The sequence below is a fragment of the Sinocyclocheilus rhinocerous genome, unplaced genomic scaffold, assembly GCF_001515625.1.
Source record: "Sinocyclocheilus rhinocerous isolate Xijiao unplaced genomic scaffold, SAMN03320098_v1.1 scaffold834, whole genome shotgun sequence".
NCBI lineage: Eukaryota > Metazoa > Chordata > Actinopteri > Cypriniformes > Cyprinidae > Sinocyclocheilus > Sinocyclocheilus rhinocerous.
This window is the reverse complement of record NW_015645089.1, coordinates 935,807-958,991: the sequence shown is the minus strand read 5'-3', so window position 1 is coordinate 958,991 and position 23,185 is coordinate 935,807. Positions and strand designations below refer to the sequence as shown.

At 35.3% G+C, this 23,185-nt stretch overlaps 1 long non-coding RNA gene across 1 annotated transcript in view; it reads right to left on the bottom strand.

Annotated features, from left to right (window-relative positions):
• Window positions 1-1,428: 1,428 nt before the first annotated feature.
• Window positions 1,429-23,185, bottom strand: part of LOC107705777 (uncharacterized) — a 93,504-nt gene continuing 71,747 nt past the window's right edge. Inside the window, exon 4 of the long non-coding RNA XR_001636098.1 lies at window positions 1,429-1,869. This is a non-coding gene — a long non-coding RNA (uncharacterized LOC107705777). The remainder of the gene's footprint in view (window positions 1,870-23,185) is intronic.

Genomic DNA, 23,185 nt, shown 5'->3' with positions numbered 1-23,185 from the left:
TCTCCACCTCCTTGTCTTCCCTCCGTCACCGTCCTCTCATGTTTACTCATTTCCTCTCCGAACACTTTATTCCTGCTTTTACTCGGCCAATCAAATCTACATGCTCATTACTGAATGGAGACTGGAGCAGATCACAGCTAATTGTTTCTCCACACATCAGAGCAGTGATCTCACACATTAAAGGGGCTCTGGCTCTGTAATGAGAACAATGCAAGGATCTGTGTGCGTTTGGAGTAATAAGAATTATGCTAATAGCCAAAATGATGAGTTTAGAGAGAAAAAAGTAGACAGAAACAGTGCAGTTCAAGAAAAAAGGCCTGTTTTGACAACATAATTACTTATTAATCTTAAACTGCTTTAAGTCAGTCAGATACGACACAAAGAGAAGGGAAAACTCAACAGAGATTGAGCAAATGTTGTCTTTTGTTGTCAAAAGCAGAGGTGACAGTAGGCCTTCTCTTAGTAACCGAGCTGTTGTGAAGGGTTTTTGGTCATTAGTGAACCCAGATACAGAAACCAACTAAGCCTCGGCTCAAATGACAAGATCAGAACTGAGTTTACTGCAACAATGGGTCTAATTCAGAGTTTGAAGGAACAGTTCGTCCAGAATGAAAATTATGTCTATTTATTCACCCTCATGCCATTTCAAACCCAAGTTTTTATTTTTTTCTGTCAAACACAAAAGGAATTTTTAAAGAATCTTAATGCAGCAATTTTTCATTCAACAATACTTCATAGTGATCATTGAAACCAAAAGGACTTTTATATTTTATATAGCCCCTTTAAAGAAGCTTTTCAAGAATGCACCATAAAAATTTTTAAAAATTTGTGTATTTCCTGAAGCCATTTATAGCTTTGTCTGGCAAAAAAAAACAAAATTAAAATCATTATTCATTCATATTTATTCATTTAGCAGACACTTTTATCTAAATTGACTGACAAATGAGGAGTACAACAAAGAGTAAACGTCAGCGGGATGCATTTAAGTTCCCTTCCTAAAAAAAGATTTAAGTTTTTAGTCGCGTCTTGAATATTGTGAGGGATTTGGCTGTCTGGATAAGGATGGGAAGGTTGTTTACCAGCAAGGAACCACAAACATAAATGTAAAAAAAATAAATTTTGTGTCTTTCTGCGATAGTAGTACTTCTATTAATTTTGTTATAAGAATATATATATATATATATATATATACAGTGGTGTGAAAAAGTTTTTGCCCCCGTCCTGTTTCTTTAATTTGTTTGCATATTTGTCACACTTAAAAGATTCAGATCATCAAACAAATTCCATAAATAAAAAAATGAATAAAAGCAGTCGAGTTTGGGAAAACATGAGTGAATAATACCAGACTTTTATTTCTATTTTTGGCTGAACTATTCTTTTAATGCTTTGATCTCTCAAATCCTTCATTTTTATTTCATTTTCTGCTGCCCTCATTTTTTTGTTTTGTACTGATCACGGGTGAAGTCAGGGTTGGTAGAAGTTGACTCCATATTTGGCGGAGCACAAATTGTGTGCTGGGTTGTAGGCTGGGCGTGTTGAAGGGTTTCCCGGGGGGCTTTCTCTTTGGGCCGTGTGGGAAGGTGCCGATTGGTTCCACCGCAATGCAACCCACAGCGACTGACTAGGCCTCCTCTCTCGCAGTTTGTCACCAGCCGTGCGCCAAACAGATGGAGCTTACACAGCGTCATGCCGTGCCATGAGCTACCTGGCAATGAAACGAGGAAAGGGAGGGTGGCTGAGAGAACTGGCGAGGTCTCGTTTTGCAGTCAGTCTGACTCTACCGGATTCTGAAGATGATCTGACATCGTTGATTTCCAACATCTTGACCTCCTTCACAACTTCTATCAGACGTGAGCCGTCCAAGTTAACCTTAAAAAGGCGAGAATAACAACCTGGATATCAAGACTGCAAATGCATCTTAAATTATGCCCTTAGACATACAAAAAAAAAAAAAAACACATCAAGCTTGGATTAAGCATACGCACTACTGCAAAATTCAACAAGGCTACAGAAAATTCTTCTTGATTCATAAAGAAAACCAAAATTGACCTCCCTATGCAAACCTGGATGAAAAACCCTGAATTTGTTGCACATCACACTGTGGTTTATGGATGTGAGGACTAGTGTACACAAAACAATCACCAAAAGAGACCCAATGGAGTAAGACTTGCATAAATATACGTCATACTGTAAGAAACAAGTAAAAAGAGCTAGATAAACTGAATTATATAAAAAATATAATAAATCCAAAAAGTGGCTATTAATGTATATAGTCACATAAGCCTAAGCAATGGCATTAAGATACAGCCAACCAAAATACATGCATCTAATTAGAGTATCAGCATCCTGTAGCTAAAACAGCATATGCATACCTTCAATGCAATTCAAGTTGCATTGGATAAAATAATTTGCCAAATGCATAAAAATGTAAAATGTCAGGGCATTCATGATTATCATTTTTGGAAGAGTACCAGAATAGAAACCCAATTAGACAGAGTATTATTATTAAAACAAAAAAGGGAAATGATTAAGACACTGGATTGAAAATACAGTAAAAGTGGGCAAACAGGAACACAAAATGAGAACAGGTCCAAAAAATGTCTCAGCCTCCTTCTGTTCCAAATCTTTAATATTTTTTCTTTCTTTTTATTTTGCATAGTATTAAAGGGATAATTCACTTGAAATTATAATTTTGGGCTTCTGTTGTACACTAAGACATTTATCTTCTACAACAATATCTTCTTTGTGTTCCACAGAAGAAAGAATTTCCTACAGGTTTGGAACAACATGCATGAAGTTGAGTAAATGAACATTTTCATTTTTCACTATCCTTTAAATGTTCCCATTTCTAAAGTGGATGGAGAATTATTTTGTCAAGAATTTAAAAAAAGACCAAAACGCAAAAGTATTGTTAAAATCCAATCACTTGCACACTTTATTCCAAGTCTTCTTGAACAAAATGATAGCTTTGTGTGAAGACAATGCCAAAATGTAAGTTGCTATTTGCAGAAGATTTAACAAGACAGAATAAATGGTGACTTCAGCTGACATGATGCTTGACAGTAAATCATCATCCAGTTTCGTATGGAAAACAGAAGCCTGGACGTTCTGCAAAACGTCTGCTTTGGTGTCTTACGGATAAAAGAAAGGGTGATTTGGTTCAAAAACATTTTTTGTTATGTTGGTTGAAAGTCTCTTCACATCCTGATAGCAATCAATACATTAAGTGGTCTAAATGTATTTAAATTTTATTTATATCGTCTGTGGAAGGCACGGGACCATAAAATCATCGTCCAATCATATCCCTCTGTCCGCGGGCTTCGATAGGCTGTCCTACCTGCCTGTCAATGTATGCATTTGCATCAGCGCTTTCCATTACGCTATTGCAGATCGAGCGAGAATGGAAGGTGTTATTATTGCAATATTATGCGCTTTCTAATGATTTCTCACCGGTGAATGAGTTTTTATGTGTTTTAGAGGAGGCGTGGCTTTGAAGAGTGATTTACAGCGAGGGTGGGATCTTATGCTTTCAAAGCTAGCTTTGGCTCTCCGAAACTGCCTACCCTACCTTTAAATGCTTTGATTTTTTAAAGAGAACTGTTCCTTCGAACTGAGGATACAAAGAACAGAAGAGCTGACACCAAGAGCGACTCAACACTAAGAAATAAGTCCTGACAATGTTAAGACTCAGCAAATGTAACCTTCCCAGAGAGACAAGAAAGTACAAGCAAAACCTGCTACAAAGGAGTAGCCTGTTCTAGTCTGCACAAAGACCAAACAAAACTTACTTTTTGACCCTTATGGCCTTACTGTAGACAAATTAAGAGCACATTCTTTCCCCATTTCTCCACCCAGCACTGACAATTTCAGCAGAAATGGAAAACCAACAAACTCCCATACCTGGCCAGAATGTGCAAACACTGCTGCGAGGTATAAGAGAAGTCAAGGCGTAAGGACCTGCGGGACTCAAACTCTGCTGAAAGTGACCTTACTCAGTCAGGACTGGTCTCTTCGGATATTAGTGTAAATGAACAGAACGCATGCAAGAGCAGAATCCAACATTAAGAGTTAACGCTTGTGCTAATCCCGAGGAAAAACACCAAATGCCTTCTAATCCCCATCTGTGAATGATAAAGCATAACACTTCTAGTTTTGGATCAAAAGGATAACTTTACTTAACTTTGACGTTTATTCGTGCTTGGAATCAAAATCCTTAGCTTTGAACCGCGGTGGTCTGGACACAATGAAGTCTGTAGATCAATCGACAAGAAAATGTGGCTTTCAGTCGAACAAAGGCTCTGGTTGCTTGATGTTTTTTAGATTATTTTGCGTGAGCAGCGCTCTGAGATGCAAATGCACTTTCTAAATAAATCTGAATGCCACATGGGGCAGGGATGGGGGAAAATGAAATTATAATTAGTAATGCTCAACAGTAATTTCACATGAAGCGAGAGAGTCAACATTAATTCATCTCGGGATATTTTCGTTCTCCTTTGTCACACACAATTTTCTGATGACATTTTCCTCAATGATAATAGGACATCTTAAAGTGTTAAAAGAACAGAATACTTGAGTCATTCTGTAATTTAAGGTACATTTCATGTCCAATGATGATGATTATATTTTTCTAACAATTTTCTTCAGAAATATCATATTTGATAAAATTAGAGAATACACACTATAATCACACACATATATTTTGTGCACACTGTTTTTCAGGTTTGCTTAAAATTGCTGTTACCTCCTTTAAATTACAGTTTCTGCAATGTCTTGAGTTTAAAATGAATACAAAATGTTAAAGTCAAGATTATCTCATTTATTTCCACAATCTAAATACATTAGATTAGAAAACAGATTGAAAATAGATTGTGTTTAATTTAAATTAAATCTTTATTTTCTTTTAAATAAGAAAATATTTCATTTTACTTTCCACAAAAAATCTGTCAACTATTACTATTACTAACCAAACACCCCCCTTGAAAACTAAAAAATGGCTTATCACAAAAGCATCATGTGATGTAATTTTCTTCTTTAGCGGACATTTCAAACACATTATGGCGAATGTCCTCTTAATATTTTTTTCTCTATATTTAATCTTCAATGACCTATTGTCAATTGCCTGTCAACTTTGTTGGCTACATTTGTTATGGCTTGCAATATTTTTATGACTTTCATTCAAAATTGTTTGACAGTTAACTTGCATTTATATCATCTGTGGAAGGCGAAGGACCATAAAATCTTTGTCCAATCAAATTGTCAAAATTTGAGGTTAACCTGATCAAGAAAATAACACTGGTTGGCCAATCAAGCGCTGCCATTGAAATTATGAGCCAAAATGGGGAAATTGTCAACATCAAACATCTTTTCCCTTGTAATATCAAAATGGAGTTTATTTTTTAAGCGTAGCAACTAGCAGATAAAACATATTAACTGAGACCAACAGTTGTTTTATTTAGAACACGTATTGTATTTACACACTTTTGCTAATATAAAATGCACCACAAATTATAAACTCAGTTATAACCTGACTTATTGTACTATAATGACTTTCTAAGTTTAAAATCTAGCAAATATATCAGGCTGCCAAAGACTGTGTGGTCTCATCTAACAGACTGAGAACCTGAAGTAAACAATTGCTTCTATTTTAGGCAATGATTCTTCTTAAATCCTTTAAGATTAACGTAGCCGCCTGCATGACAGAATAAGAACGTGTGTGAGAGTGCGATAGAGAAAAAATTGGACAATCTGTTGCCGCATCCAACGCGTGCACCAAACTGTCAATTAAAACATGATGCCCAGATGTTTGGCTCCCTTCGTTAAGTTTAATAGAGATTTCTCCATCAGTTACGAGCCAAGCTCTCACGGTCCGTATCAAGCGACGATTGTACTGCACTTATCGCCAACACTTTACCAAGGTGGCAACGTTCTAGAACACTACTTTATAGGGACACACGCAGTTGGGTGCCATCCTATGTTGTTTGATAATGACATTTCCTCAAATTACTCGCCTGTAGCTGATGGGAACCCCATTGTTGAAGACTCATTTTTCCTTCTCACCCGAGGGAGGCTGTTTGAAAGTGTTGGATGGTTTACAATAAGAAAGTCTCTCCTTGAATCTCACCTTGAAAAGCAAAACAAATAGATGAAGTTCTGATTAAAGACTCTATAGGACTGGGGTGTATATGATCACATACTGTGTGATGGTGGAAATATAGAAATGCAGAAATATTTGCTGTTAAATTCCAAATAAAAAGAGAAAATAATCAAATGAGATACAGTACCTTTTAAGTATTTAGTTCACTGTATTATTTGGGAAAAAAAGCAACATAATTATTTAATATACTGTATAAATAATTTGTTCATTATATTTATTTCTACTAATAATAATACCAGTCAAAGATTTGGAATAAATAAGAATATTATTATTATTATAATTTTTTTTTTTTAAGAAGACTCTTATGCTGACCAAGGCTGAATTTATTTGATAAAAATACAGAAAAAATAAATTTTCACATTTAAATTATTTTTTTTTAATTATCATTATCAGTGTTGAAAACAGTTGTACTACTTAATATTTTTGTGGAAACCGTGATACATTATCATTTAAAATTTGGGTATACTAGAATACAGAAATAGATACAGGTATGTATACTTTTATTCTGTATACTAGAATATAGAAATAGATTATTCGGCAAAGATGCATTAAATTGATTAAAAGTTAGAGGAAAGGCATTTATAAAGTTGCAAATGATTTCTATTTTAAAGAAATGCTGTTCACTCAACTTTCTATTAATCAAAAAAATCCTAAAACAAAATTGTATCATGGTTTCCACAAAATATTAAGCCACAAAAACTGTTCTCAACATTGATAATAATTAGAACTATTATTACTAACTGAGCACCAATAATTATTGTTCATAACTAAGCAACAAATCAGCATATTAGAATGATTTCTGAAGGATCATGTGACACTGAAGACTGGCGTAATTATGCTGAAAATTCAGCTTTGAATCACAGGAATAAATTACATTTTAAAACATATTACATTTTATATTATATTTTCACAACCATCTTTATTTAAATTTTTTTTTCAAATAAATGCAGCATTGGTGAGCAAAAAAGACTTCTTTCAAAAACATTAAAAAAAAATCCTAATTATTCTAAACTTTTGACTGGTAGCATATGTATTTATTATTATTATTATTATTATTAATATAGATACAGTACCTTTTAAGTATTTAGTTCACTGTATTATTTGGGAAAAAAAGCAACATAATTATTTAATATACTGTATAAATAATTTGTTCATTATATTTATTTCTACTAATAATAATACCAGTCAAAGATTTGGAATAAATAAGAATATTATTATTATTATAATTTTTTTTTTTTAAGAAGACTCTTATGCTGACCAAGGCTGAATTTATTTGATAAAAATACAGAAAAAATAAATTTTCACATTTAAATTATTTTTTTTTAATTATCATTATCAGTGTTGAAAACAGTTGTACTACTTAATATTTTTGTGGAAACCGTGATACATTATCATTTAAAATTTGGGTATACTAGAATACAGAAATAGATACAGGTATGTATACTTTTATTCTGTATACTAGAATATAGAAATAGATTATTCGGCAAAGATGCATTAAATTGATTAAAAGTTAGAGGAAAGGCATTTATAAAGTTGCAAATGATTTCTATTTTAAAGAAATGCTGTTCACTCAACTTTCTATTAATCAAAAAAATCCTAAAACAAAATTGTATCATGGTTTCCACAAAATATTAAGCCACAAAAACTGTTCTCAACATTGATAATAATTAGAACTATTATTACTAACTGAGCACCAATAATTATTGTTCATAACTAAGCAACAAATCAGCATATTAGAATGATTTCTGAAGGATCATGTGACACTGAAGACTGGCGTAATTATGCTGAAAATTCAGCTTTGAATCACAGGAATAAATTACATTTTAAAACATATTACATTTTATATTATATTTTCACAACCATCTTTATTTAAATTTTTTTTTCAAATAAATGCAGCATTGGTGAGCAAAAAAGACTTCTTTCAAAAACATAAAAAAAAAATCCTAATTATTCTAAACTTTTGACTGGTAGCATATGTATTTATTATTATTATTATTATTATTATTAATATATACAGTATATATATACTGTTAAAAATTTTGGTCATACCGCCTAGGCGCCTACCTGTACTTTTCTCAGGTAAATAATAGTTGTTGCTTGCCCTCTTTTTGTGCGTGTTTAGAAATAGCAGAAGGAAACAGGGTCTAAATCTCCTCTAAATCTCGAATCCATCTCGGCCGCGATGCTGGAAATTACAGAATGCAGTTCAAGACCTCTTGCTGAAAAACACAAACACATTTATAGCTCACACAGATTACGTGACGGGACCTTGGGGAGATAACACTCATCTGTGAGTGAGACTGCGCGCGCTGACATTGGACAGGGGCTTTATCAAGCCCAGGGGCATTGTGGGATACCGAAGGACCAAGCAGATCATCGCTCAGGGGACCGGGGCTCCGGGTCTGCCTTTAATACCTGCCTGCATTGAGCAAACCCAAGCGCCATTTCACATTTCCCTGCGGACGGATGAGTGATTGCTCTCTTCTCATACCACACATACTGGTTTATGCACAGAAAGAGACGCGCAACCCTCGTGGGCTAGACAAAAGCGCAGAACAGACTGGCGCAGGAGAACAGTCAGGCTCATGGGAGGCTGGCGTTCTTTCAAGATTTGAACAAGGAGTTAGAAACCGGTGCCTAAAACTGCGCTCTGATTCACGATCTACCCCAAGGTGGTGCTGTGCTATTAGCAATCTTCTGGTTTCCTTTTGTCGCTGACATTTGTATTTTTGCTCACGTTTGATAATGACACGCAGTGCGTGTGAGGCTGAATTTTGGAGAGGAAAAATGAGCCACATGCCGGTGAGATCGGTTTTCAATATCACGCCTGCTGACGACGCGTATGTAGGGAAGCACAATGGTCACTTATCAATGTGAACTCAGATCTATATTTTTTAACTTGGTGTCTGCATTTTTTAACTGCTGCTTCCCAAAATGCAACTAAACAGTGCAGTGCAATTTAGGAATGAAGATAATTGATTAGACTCAGAACAATCTTTACAGCAGATAAAAAGCAAGATTATGAATGCTAAAATTAATATTACGACTGCTAATTGCATCTCAGAGTGCTCTATGTGTGACTGAATAACAGCTGTGCTGTTAATTTCAAAACTGTCATGCGAATCACCATTTCAATTAGGGGTCATTTGTTGCAAAGTCCTGACCAATCATCACACAGAGCTTCCAGATGGGACTGAAATACAAAATGCAAGCCTTACTGTGCAATAAACATTCACTTGTATTTTTCACAATGCAAATAGTGCTCATGAACAGGTACCTGCCAGAGACTCCAGTGAAGCACGCTCTGTGACTTGGACATATTCCCTGTAGAGACAAATTGTTACTTGGCATATCTCACTTTGGAAAACAAAACAAAGAGTTTTGGATCTTTAGAAGTTACACAACACAGCAGTTTTTTTTTTTGCTAAGTAGGGTTGCTTATCTACAGAACGTAGGTAGTGCGCGGTATGCAGAAGTCTAAGCTACTATTTTAAAACCACTTCAAATGTGACTCACCAATGAGAAATCAGTGTTCCTCATGGCAGATAAATCATATTTTACCATATTTGTGAATGTAAGTTTGCAGTCTGTATTGAATGTGTCTTCCCGGGTTAATATACAATATACCTATCGCGGACAGTGTAGTGTGAATCATGAACAAACAACTCTTTCGAGCCTCTTCCTTTGAGTGAATCAAAAACATAAAGTGAGACCCCGTGCATTCCAAACAAGATAAATCCTCATATGAAGGGCACTTTGGAGTGAGAACATGGCCGCCATATTAAAGGGTCGTTCCAAACTTAAATGCTCAAAAGTGTACATTTCAAACTTAGGATGCTTCATAATTTCAAACATACCACGAGACCATTGGCGAACCAATAAGCGAGGTAAGCGGCCGCTTAGGGCCCCGGGGAATCAGGGGGCCCCATCTGATATTGGTAAAAGGCAAACGCTCCAGTGTGTATTTGTGTTATGGAGAGCCTTAAATGTCACTCACCGCTCAAAACGCCGAGTTTTTGTCAGGTGCTGAGTTCTGCAAGCTCGTGAACCCTCTCGTTATAACAATGTGTAGATACTATGCAAATAAGAGATTCATTGTGCAGTGCAGACAGCTGCATTGATTAATGCAAAGGCGTGAGATTGCAGTGGACTAAAGTGAATGACCTGAAATGACAGCTTTTTGTGATTATAAAGGTAGCGCTGTTTACACACTTTCTAGGCTGTATAATACTGTCTGACTGTCTCAGAACGGATATACTGACCTCAGAGAAGAAAGAATCGTGTTTTGTGTCATGATTTTATTTGTCTTGATGTTTCAAAATGACTCGCTTGTGTGCTTTTCCAAACTGCCGTGCACTCGTAAAAATGCACGATTTTAGATTTGTTTCTCTGCCTTAAGAACACTTTGGGATACGGAACAAGTTGCATGGGATAATTTTGATGACATTTGAATCCGTTTTTGCAAATTGAAGAAGTTTACCATTCATTAAATGGATAAATGTAAGCATTTTTTAAATAATGTTTTCTTTTGTGATCTGAAAAAAATAAGGTAGCCTAATATGGCTTTAGAACAGCATCAGGTTGACTAATTATTTACTTAAGTAGAGAATGGGTAAATAAACTGGCTATAACCTCTATAAATAGCTAGAAGCCACAGCCATATCACCCTGCAGCCCAAGACTGGTTGCCTGGTTAGTACCTGGATGGGAGACCTCCTGGGAAAGCTAGGTTTCTGCTGGAAGAGGTGTTAGAGAGTGTGGGTTTTAATGCCCCAGTATAGTGATGAGGACACTATACTGCCAAAAAGCACCGTCTTTGGGATGAGACGTTAAACCGAGGTCCTGACTCTCTGTGGTCATTTAAAAATCCCATGGCTCTTCTCGTAAAATGTAGGGGTGTAACCCCGGTGTCCTGGCCAAATTCCCTCCACTGGCCCTTGTCAATCACGTCCTCCTAATAATCCCCTTCTACTTGATTGGCTCTATCACTCTCTGTCCTCTCCACCTGTAGATCGCCGTAGCCTGATTCGCGAACAAATGAGTCTTATCAAACGATTATTTTTAGTGAACAAAATCACAACAGCGCACCACTGTGGCCCGATTCAAACGAGTCTTTTTGACTGGTCTTTTTAGTCAATTGAAACTCAAAGTTTAAACGGTGAAGTCTGATTCGCGAATGATACTTATTAGTCGATTCTTTTAATGAATTGTTCGAACAGTTCTCCATTTTTTTTTTGTGTTTGCCATAAGCTACATTGAATTCAATCACTCAGAGAGGTTACTTTATCAATATTTGACTCACTTACTGTCCTAGAAGTTTTCATTAATAAACGAATGAATATTCTCATATTCTCAAAAACAAAATTCTATAGGAAACACTGACTTTTATTTTATTTGATTGTTTTGATCTCAACTTTACCAAGGCCGTGAACATGCTGAAAGGCCTTTTTTTGACATGACTCTTACAATGATGATACTTGAGAAGTTTATAAAGCTACAAGACAACAAAAAGCTCAGTTAAAATAATTAAGCTAATTTCTTTCCCCCAAAACCCATCCAATTTGAAGATGGACACCATGTTTTTTGAAAAGGTAGAGGAAGTTTATAATAAAATAAAATAAAATAAAATATTATTCATATTTTATATAGATATGCCACTGAACCCTAATGCACACATGCATAGACAAATGCACACGCATGAGCACACGCTCAATGAAAATAAATATGTCGGATGATTATGATAGATGCTCATGAGAGAGTAATGTGCTGCAAGAAGGATGACTAGAGTGAAATTTACATATGAAAAAGAGTTCAGTCTGAGGTCTTCTCCGTACATTACAGTAATTTCCATTTGACTGAGTGTATGATTCGATTTTTTGGTTGTGAGGAATAGACAATTTGAGCCATTAGGTCGACGGATACGCCGACAAATAACTCTCGGTTAACCAGGGTTAAAAGAGTGTCTGTTTGAAGACTTGCATCACGTGGATGTGGCACATCTATTTTTGTTACTGTAAAGATATCACCGTATGACATTTGTAAATGTCATCAACACTTTTGCACTCTTCATCAAATACGAGTGATAATTTGGTACAGACGTGCGTGTTTGTGAGCGTAAGCTCGTGAGGAGCAGCAGGCAGTCGGTTAGAGACTCAGAAAATGTCATGAAGGGTTGATAGTGGCTGTGTTGAGTATAAAGGAGCTGTGAAGCGAAAAGAAACATTACTGTGACATTAAAGAGGTCCGGGATGTGCTCATAAATCAACGCGAGACGTGCCGAGGCGCCACAGATGATGTGCTTTGTGTGAGAGGGCTAAGCGAAGAAAAAAGCCTGAAAGATTTCGCAATCGCTGGTTAAGACTCAAGCTGACCTGAGATGACTTTGCACCTTGCGGCTGTCATATCAATCATGTAATCAAGAGACATGTTAAGTGATAAATGAAATTCACATGTGCGATGGGCCGTGCATGAGCGGAGAGGATCGTTCATTTAAACATGAAATAGGTCAGTTGCTTCCAATGATTTGAGCACTTTATATGTTCACTGACATTAAACTGACACTCCCATTAGACAGAATGAAATTTCAAAGGGTCTGCCATGTTTACTGAGGGGTTTAATTTTAGCTTGAAGGCCCACGACCTAAAGTTCAAGCGGTATACATTATGCAGGCCATTGTCCAGAAGCATATTAACAGCACTTTTAGAAAATACATCTCCTGTATTTAATTTAGTGTGAAATAATTAAAACTGTCAGTTTAACTTGTTAAAAGTGTGATTTCATTCTTTTAAAAATGCAATAAATTATAGAAATTAATTGTGTTCTGTGTTATAATCAGCATATCATGTAATCAATCTCATTAATTGATAATTGACTGACAGCCATGTGTTAGTAGGCACTGATAGTATCATTTTAGTATTATTGATATTAGTTTTAGTATCATATACTATTAGTTTTAGCTAATATTTAGAATTAGATTGTATTTTTATATTTTCTCTTTTCACTTTACTTTTAAAGTCCGTCATTATTATTTTAATAAATATATCATACAGTCTTTATTAAATTTCCATTTATTAGTTTAAAACATGTATGCAGCTCTTGTTATTTTAGTTCAAGTTAAACTAGATGAAAATTATGTTATTTCATGTAATGTTTATTTGGCAACATTTATTTGTGGTTTTAGTTGGTGATAACAGCACTAACAAACTAAGCAACTAACTAAATATTTTATTTTTTATATATAAAATAATAATAATAAAATAAAATGCTTTAGGACTTCAGGACCAAATAAACTTTCAGCAAATTTTCCCAAAAAAAAAAAATAAGCTAAGAGGTTTGTTTGTAATCCTGAGAAGTTAGAAGTATTTTGGGAATTGCTGGTCTTACAGTATGAAAATGTATTTGGAATTCATAATAAAAGTTATTATTTACATAAAAAGTTGTAATGCATAAAATATTGCCATGCTTTTAGAAGAATAAAAAAAGATTATTGCAGATGTCTTGGAGCCCAAGAGTTTTAGCATTGGAGGATCAAACTATTTTTTCAGTTGACAGACTGACAGAAAATGACTGGCCGACTCTCTATGCCAGCTCAGTTTTACAGACAATTGTCCTCTGCTGCCAGAAATAAGATCATAACCTTTCAAACAGAAATCAGTTGAGCTCTGTAAAGATGACAGATATGGTAGCTATATAAGTGGATGGCTATTCGCCTGGCAATAATGTCATTTAACACCAAGCAGTCTCGCAACAATCTCTGTTCAAACACACTCAAGTCATTAGCTGTTCTTTTCTTCGATTAAGTCTGTAAAACCTAAAATGTTGCTACCATATTTTTTACGGTGAAGTTCTGGCAACCACAGCTGCCGGTATTTTACCGTAAATGTCACAGATTTTTTTTTACAGTGTGCCGTCAGAATGACAGTCCAAACAGATGATAAACTCCAAAATAAAATAATCCACACCACTCCAGTTCATCAATGAACATCTTGTGAAGTGAAAAGATGCAGGTTTGTAAGAAACAAATCCATCAAGATGTTTTTAAGTTCAAACGAGTCCTCTATCCATAATATTGCTTTCTCCAGTGAACAAGTCGTCTTGTCTGAATCAGGAGAGAAATATGCACAGATTAAGCACCGTTTACAAGCCCAAAACAATTCTAAACAAGTGCATTTTGATGTGATAGGACAATAGGGAATGCACGTTTTCACTGGAGGAAGCCTATTATTTTTTGGAAGTGGCGGTTTGAAGTAAAAACATTTTAATAATAGGTTTGTTTTTACAAACATATAGCCTTTCATTTCACAAGATGTTAATTGATGGACTGAAGTGGTGTGGATTACTTGTCGATCATTGTGATGTTTTTATCAGCTGTTTGGACTCTCATTATGACGGCACCCATTCACTGCAGAGGATCCATTGGTGAGCAAGTGATGCAATGCTAAATTTCTCCAAATCTGTTCTGATGAAGAAACAAACACATCTACATCTTGGATGACCTGAGCATGAGTAAATGCTCAGCAAATTTTCATTTTTGGGTGAACTATTCCTTTAAATGCCAAATAGCCCATGCCGCCCTGCTGTCATCCTTATTATTTCATAATAATAATGCAAGCTAGGAATTGCTGGATATTCCAGGAACCAGCGGCTGTATAGGGCGCAGTTGATCGGCCATTATTAAAGCCCTGCAGAAATCAATGAAGTCCTGTCACATTAAGTGCATCTGTATTCCCGGCACAAACTCGCTGGAATTCAAATACTTACCTGGACGCAGACTGGAGGATCAGTAGCTAATTATTGCTTTTAAATTACCAGTGTGGAAAGGGATAATAAACATTGGGAGTTTGAGTTATAATAGGATTTTTAATTTTTTTTTGTGGCAGGAAGCGCCTGAAGTGAAATTCCAATCACGTTTGCTGAGGACACTGTAGTGCGTGAAGATCCGTGCCATTGGGAACATATGTAATTACGCAGAACACATATTCATATACCAAATGAGATTAGTATACCAGCGGCACATAACATAGATCATATACATCACGTTTCCCATAATAGATCCATTATCTCAATCCAACATGGAACACAGCGGCAGAGATATTGGTATGTGGTGGATGTAAAGGTATTACAATCAACACTTTGAATCAACCGCAGCACTCAGGAAAGACTCTGATTTACACCAGAAAAAATGTGGTTTGAAGTGCTTGTGCTGAAATTACCATTGTATGTGGAAGTACATACACGCTACGAAAGTAAACACTGATAATGCCGCTCTATTAAAGATTAAAGCTGCTGTGGGTTTAAAAAATGTTCAAAGGGAGAGAAATGGTAAGAAATAAGGAAATTGTAAATCGTTTGTGAGGCCCCTGCAAGTATTTCTCGGTATTACTCTTGTTTCTTCTGCTAAATAATAATTAACATTTAATCAGAATTCTGCAAATCATAGTAGTTAACTTAAAAAAAAAAAACATGGACCCCCTCTGCTAACCTGGTGTAACTGGTTATTTATTTAAACACACTCACACATATATGAATACTAAAAAAAACCAATGCGTGATTCAAGTACTTATGACAAGTCAGTCAAATTTTTTTATTTTTCATAAACTTTTTTCAGCAAGGAGGCATTATATAGAACAAAAGTGACAACAATGACATTTAAAATGTCATTTAAAATCTGAATGACGTTCTATAATGTTCTTTTGAACTTTCTATTCATCAAAGAATCCTGAGAATCCAGAAAAAAAATTTAAAAAACGGAGTTTTCACAAAAATATGAAGCAGCCAAACTGTTTTCAACACTGATAATATTAAGAAATGTTTCTTGAGCAGCAAATCAGCATATTAGATGATTTCTGAAGGATCATGTGACACTGAAGATTGAAGTAATTATGCAGATTTTTTAAAATTGTAATATTTCACAATTTTATTGCCTTATTTTTGATCAAATAAATGCGAAACATCTTTTAAACATAAGAAAGTCTTACCAACCCCAAACTTGTGAACAGTAGTTAATATATAACACCTTTCTTTGCCAGAGCAACAAAAATTTCACACGGTTCTCCAAAACCCCAAGCCCTTGTGCAAGAACACAACAAGCATGTGCTCCATGGGATTCAGCATGTACACCATCTCTTTTTGTTGTGTTGTTGTTAATGTCATACATGGATCCGCCTCTGCGGAGTTTGACCTCAGCTTTTATCTCCGCACACAAAGGTCCTGGACTAGCCTTCCCGAGCCTCTTCAGATCCCCTATTAGCGATTCCCTGGTATGGTGAAGAGAGGCCGACAGCATTCATATTTAATCGCTACAGATCAATTATTAAACTCTGGGATCTTATCCCACTTCTCTGGTGTGAAACATCTAATAGGATGGGACATATCCCCTGACTCCTTCTCTCTCCTCCTCCTTTCTTTAACCTCCCCCGCCCAAACGCTCCTCTAAGGAGGAAATGGGATGTGGAGTGGCAGTGGTGCTCTGTATTACTACCGCAGGGCTTCCTTTGTGTTTCGGGCCCTGGAGCGAGGAAACCTGACCTGTGAGTCTAAACAAGCCCATTTGCTCTGGATGAAAGTGTGGTTAGTGTGGAACGAAATCTCTTCCTGTACTCGAAGTGATGGAGGATAAGAGCGAATAAGAAGACACTCCCAAACTGGATGGGAAAAATGGAGACACACACACACAAATATATATATACACACATACATAAATATACACCATATATACACATAAATAGAGTTCTTTAGCAGAATGTGTATTATGTGTTTGGGAAAACCTGTTTGAAAACAATCATTATTATTTTTGTGCAGCATTATTACATTTAACTAAAACCAAAACCATAAACACTGAGAACAAAAAGTATAAGATTCACTTAGAAATAATGCCAGAAATTACTAGTAAATTTCACAAATATTTACCAAGAAACGGCTAAAAACACACTGAATTAACGTTTTTAAAGTTTACGGGTTTTTTTAAGTAAAAAGACTGAAATAGCATTTTCTTGTAAAAAAAAATAATAAAAAAATTACTTGAAAAAAATACTGTGAAAATGTACTGTTCTGAACTGTTACTATTTCATTTAGTTAATGCACTAAAATAACTAAAAGTGGAATAAAATAATTATACAGACATATATTATGAATATTAAAATATATATTAAAATAAAATACAAAAAAATCTAAAATAAAAAAATCTACAAATTTATTTAAATTAAAATGAAAATGGAAAATATAAAAATGAATTCAAAATATTAATAAAAAACTATAAAGGCCCGTTCACACAATGAACGATAATTATAAAGATACAACAGCAACTAAAGCCATAAAGAAATTTATTACTTGAAATAAATGAAACATAAATGAAATACATTATTTAAAAAAAAACTCAATTTATTTAATTTCAGCTACCACACTTCTCGTTTTCATTTAGTTTAACGTAATGTTCTTAAGTAAAACTGAAATAAAAAATGAAAATATATAAATTGAAACATAAAGGAATAAAAATTACAAAAACTAAATCAACTAAAATGTAAACTAAAATTAAAATAAAACAAGGAAAATATAAATATAAAATTAAAACCACTTCAAAATTTTAGTAATAACACTAAACACACCAAGAAAGACAATATCCACACCAACGCACAATAATGTTGTTTAATATAAGCATAAACTGCCATTTTGTCATCTGCAACTTTAAATGCTCATACGTAGTCAAGTGGATTCTGATTGGCTGTCAAGTTTTTATCATTAATCAGCTAGAAAAAGAAAAATCGCTTTGAAAGTGATTCCAACAATGTTGTATCTCTGTGCCGTTATTAGGACTCTGCTCTAATTTTTACAATTACATCTTTATCACTATAATTATTGTTCCTGGTGTGAGGGGACCTTTATAGCATCTTAATGATATGAAAATAACACAGAGTAACACAAGTGCCGCAGAACTTCACACTCGACGTCCTGCACCTGAAATGACCTCGAGCGGATGCTAGAAGTCCATCGCATGCAACTTATTGTGTGTCACCTTTCCAACAACATGGCAAATAACTTGAGAGAGACGGACGTCTTTCCTTTCAGCTCTGTCTGTGGCGCTCTTTTTTTCCCTGAAGTACTCCCTGGAGGTGCTGATATTTTATGAGACGTGAGGACTGATTGAAAAAGACATTCAGACCCATGGCGGACTTGAGAGAATGGAATAGCTTCTCATCTTCCAGTCCTTCTCTGCCCGCTTCTCTCTGCTGCTTATTTCAGTCATTGTGGCTGAATTGGACACCTGCTGTTGGTAGTCGCTGGATCTCCCAGAGCTGCTGTGCATATGCGTTTGTGAGCGAAAGATGCTAAAACATGTGTACATGTCTATACGCCACTGGAGTGGAGTGAAATAGGCTATTCAGTGATGGAGGGACTTAATTAGTGACCATTGGGAATTCAGAATGGAGCCAGGTGGTAACGGGATTCAAAAAGGAGAAGCTATTACATGTATGGAATAGCAAAGATGTTTGGAATAGCACACACACTGATGAATCATTCAGGAACATTAAACGATTAGTTCACTTTCAGAATACAAATTTCCTGATAATTTACTCACCCCCATGTCATCCAAGATGTTCATGTTTTAAATTAAGGTTTTTGAGGAAAGCATTCCAGGATTATTCTCCATATAGTGGACTTCACAGGTTAAAGGACCAAACTGCAGTTTCAATGCAACTTCAAAGGGCTCTACACGATCCAGCCAAGGAAAAAGAGTCTTGTCTAGCCAAAGGATCAGTCATTTTCTAAAAAAAAAAAATTAAAAAGAAAAAAATTCTATACTTGTTGAACACAAATGCTCGTCTTGCTCTAGCTCAACTTCATGCATTACGTAGTTACACTGGAAAGGTCACACGTGACGTAGGTTTTACAGTGTTTATAAAGCGAATGTGCAACGAAAGTCAAACGCCAACTTTAAATGCTCATACGTAGTCAAGTGGATTCTGATTGGCTGTCAAGTTTTTATCATTAATCAGCTAGAAAAAGAAAAATCGCTTTGAAAGTGATTCCAACAATGTTGTATCTCTGTGCCGTTATTAGGACTCTGCTCTAATTTTTACAATTACATCTTTATCACTATAATTATTGTTCCTGGTGTGAGGGGACCTTTATAGCATCTTAATGATATGAAAATAACACAGAGTAACACAAGTGCCGCAGAACTTCACACTCGACGTCCTGCACCTGAAATGACCTCGAGCGGATGCTAGAAGTCCATCGCATGCAACTTATTGTGTGTCACCTTTCCAACAACATGGCAAATAACTTGAGAGAGACGGACGTCTTTCCTTTCAGCTCTGTCTGTGGCGCTCTTTTTTTCCCTGAAGTACTCCCTGGAGGTGCTGATATTTTATGAGACGTGAGGACTGATTGAAAAAGACATTCAGACCCATGGCGGACTTGAGAGAATGGAATAGCTTCTCATCTTCCAGTCCTTCTCTGCCCGCTTCTCTCTGCTGCTTATTTCAGTCATTGTGGCTGAATTGGACACCTGCTGTTGGTAGTCGCTGGATCTCCCAGAGCTGCTGTGCATATGCGTTTGTGAGCGAAAGATGCTAAAACATGTGTACATGTCTATACGCCACTGGAGTGGAGTGAAATAGGCTATTCAGTGATGGAGGGACTTAATTAGTGACCATTGGGAATTCAGAATGGAGCCAGGTGGTAACGGGATTCAAAAAGGAGAAGCTATTACATGTATGGAATAGCAAAGATGTTTGGAATAGCACACACACTGATGAATCATTCAGGAACATTAAACGATTAGTTCACTTTCAGAATACAAATTTCCTGATAATTTACTCACCCCCATGTCATCCAAGATGTTCATGTTTTAAATTAAGGTTTTTGAGGAAAGCATTCCAGGATTATTCTCCATATAGTGGACTTCACAGGTTAAAGGACCAAACTGCAGTTTCAATGCAACTTCAAAGGGCTCTACACGATCCAGCCAAGGAAAAAGAGTCTTGTCTAGCCAAAGGATCAGTCATTTTCTAAAAAATAAAAATAAAAATAAAAAAAATTCTATACTTGTTGAACACAAATGCTCGTCTTGCTCTAGCTCAACTTCATGCATTACGTACTGGAAAGGTCACACGTGACGTAGGTTTTACAGTGTTTATAAAGCGAATGTGCAACGAAAGTCAAACGCCCTTTACAAAAACAAACAAACAAAAAAAAGGTAAAACAACGATATCGGACGATTTTGAAGTTGGAGAAGAAAATTAGATGGATTTTTCGTCCGACTCTACCTTTTTGAACTGAAGTACACAGACAAAGAACTAACCGTGCGTGACCTTTCCAACGTGATTATGTAATGCGTGATGTCAAGCTAGTGCAAGATGTGCATTAGTGGTTAAAAAGTATATACATTTTTTTTTTTTTTAAAGAAAATAACTGATCGTTTCACAAGATAAGACGCTTATTCCTCGGCTGGGATCGTGTAGAGCTCTTTGAAACTGCAATTTGAACCTCCAACCTGTTGGCTCCCACTGAAGTCCACTATATGGAGAAAAATCCTTGAATGTTTTCCGCAAAAAAAAAATTATTTCATTGCGACTGAAGAAAGAAAGACATGAACATCTTGGATGGCATGGGGGTGAGTAAATTATCAGGACATTTTTATTCTGGAAGTGAACTAACTAAAATAAATTAAGTAGAATTTTGATTTCATGTTGATTTTAAATTCCAGTTCAGTTCTTGAATTTTAACTAAAGCTGCAAACAGGATTTAGAATAAAGAATGAAACTGCTATGGAAGCTTCTTTCTACGGAACCCGGGAAGTCACCTGTAGGAGAAAAAAAAACAATCCGTGGCGACGGTTTTGCAATCCGTCCCCTCAGTTTATAAACCGTACTCACGAATTCTTAAACTGTTCCCTCGGTTTAACAAATCGTGCCCACGGATTAATAAACCGTACCCACGAATTTCCAATCCGTGCGCTCAGATTTTGTAAACCGTACCTTCGGATTTTGAATCCGTACCCACAAATTCATAATCCGTGCGCACGCTTTCGCAATCCGTTCCCTCGGGTTTGTAAACTGTACTCACGGATTCATGCAGTAAGCTCCTATAGCCTACGTTAACGAATCATATTGTATATTGTTTTATTGCATATTATTATGTGGAATAGGCCTACAGCAAATAGTCTTAAGTGATTCTCTATCAATTGTAACAGTACGAGGTGGAATACAACGATTTAATAAGAAAGATGTGCATCAAAATCGGTTTATAAACTGAGGGGACGGATTGCAAAACCGTCGCCACGGATTGTTTTTTTTTTCTCCTACAGGTGACTTCCTGGGCTCCGTATCTTTCCACTACGGGATAAATAAAATAAATAAAAACGGTAATAGCGACTTCAGATTCAGAATTTTTCCTCACAATTCTGAGAAGGTTGAATTGTGAGATATACTGTAACTTCACAATTGTGGAAAAAAAAGTCTTGTGAGAATTGTGAGATAAAAAGCTACAGTTACCTTTATTTTTATTCCATTGTGGAAAAAATATGAATTGTGAGATTTCAACTCAGAGTTCTAAGGAATAAAGTTAGAATTGTGAGTTGCAATTTTGAAAAATGTTCTATTTTGTGGCATAAAAATTTACGAGAAGTAAATTCAGAATTCTGAGAAAACAAAAGTCAGAACTGCGAGATATCAACTAAAAAACAGTTCAATTTTTTTTATTTATTTTTGAAGTCGCAAACATAGTGTTTAATGTAATAATAAATGTATTTTAATTTTTTCCCATTTATCATGTCATTATGAATTACCCCTCAATATACCGGCATGTTCAACACTCAACATATAACGTATGAGAAATTTACAGAAACATATGCCAATTCATTTTAAAATTTGCAAATAAATTCACATGGATTTTTATAAAATAGTAGTATTTAATAAATATAGCAAATAATTTAATAAATATTTTATTTTATACACTATTATTGAATTCTTCATTTTCAAGAATGCTCTATTTATTCAATTTATTATATAATTAATCAATTTTGATGCCTATATTTATTTCTATAAATGCTAATATCACAAAACATGTCTGTTAATTGTTTTGACAGTATTAAACTTGGAGAAATATGTCCAATTAGTTGATGATACAATTATTCTCCAACATCAGGGAATACAGAGGCATAATTAATCCAAATTAATGATGTGATAATTTATGTATCGTGTCAGACTAATGAAATTCTTCTGTAATTTCAATTCAAATTCCAACTCTACATCTCTACTCTAAATTTCATCCCTCTGGAGTGTGAGCAGTGAAGGTCCGATCACTTCCTCCCGTCTTCACTTCACTTCCAGACGTGAATCGCTTTGCTCTGCATCAGAATGCTTTCGGTTGCCAGGCGACAGTGACAATGTTTTTTTTTTTCCCTCCAGTGATAAAAATGACTCTCTGTAGCACAACAAGGGAGAAAGATATGACAGGGATGAGAACCATGAGAAGTTGAACTGAAATCAAATTATAGTTACATTTCAATCTGCCGTAAGTGATGGGGTGCATTAACGAGGTTTAAATGTGCAAATATAAAATACATTAATAGATAAATAGCAATCCAAAATTGTCATTATGCAAATGCGGAGGTCTTCAAAGGTGGTCACCATTAGAGACAGGCTTCGAGGCTTGGCATGTTTAATTCATCAGAAGCTTTTCACATATCTATGGTTCACCTTTTTTTAAACGTAGCTTTGAAGGTTTATTAAAGCAAAACAGCTCAAATAAAACCTAAATCACCCTTAAAATTCACTGTAAATATAATAAATAGTTATATTTATTGTAAATAATAATGGAAATAAACAACAGAGTGCATTAGTGTCCACACACTTTTTCAGCGGAAGTAATGGTTTTTTTTTGTTTTCAATTTATTTTTTCGTAGGGATTTTTAAAAAGTATTTTTTAAAAAGTGTTATAAGCCATGAAGCTACGAAGTGTATCAGAACATTACAAACTTTAATTTGAAACAAAAATATTTCAAAATCGGACAAAAAGTCATAGATGCAAG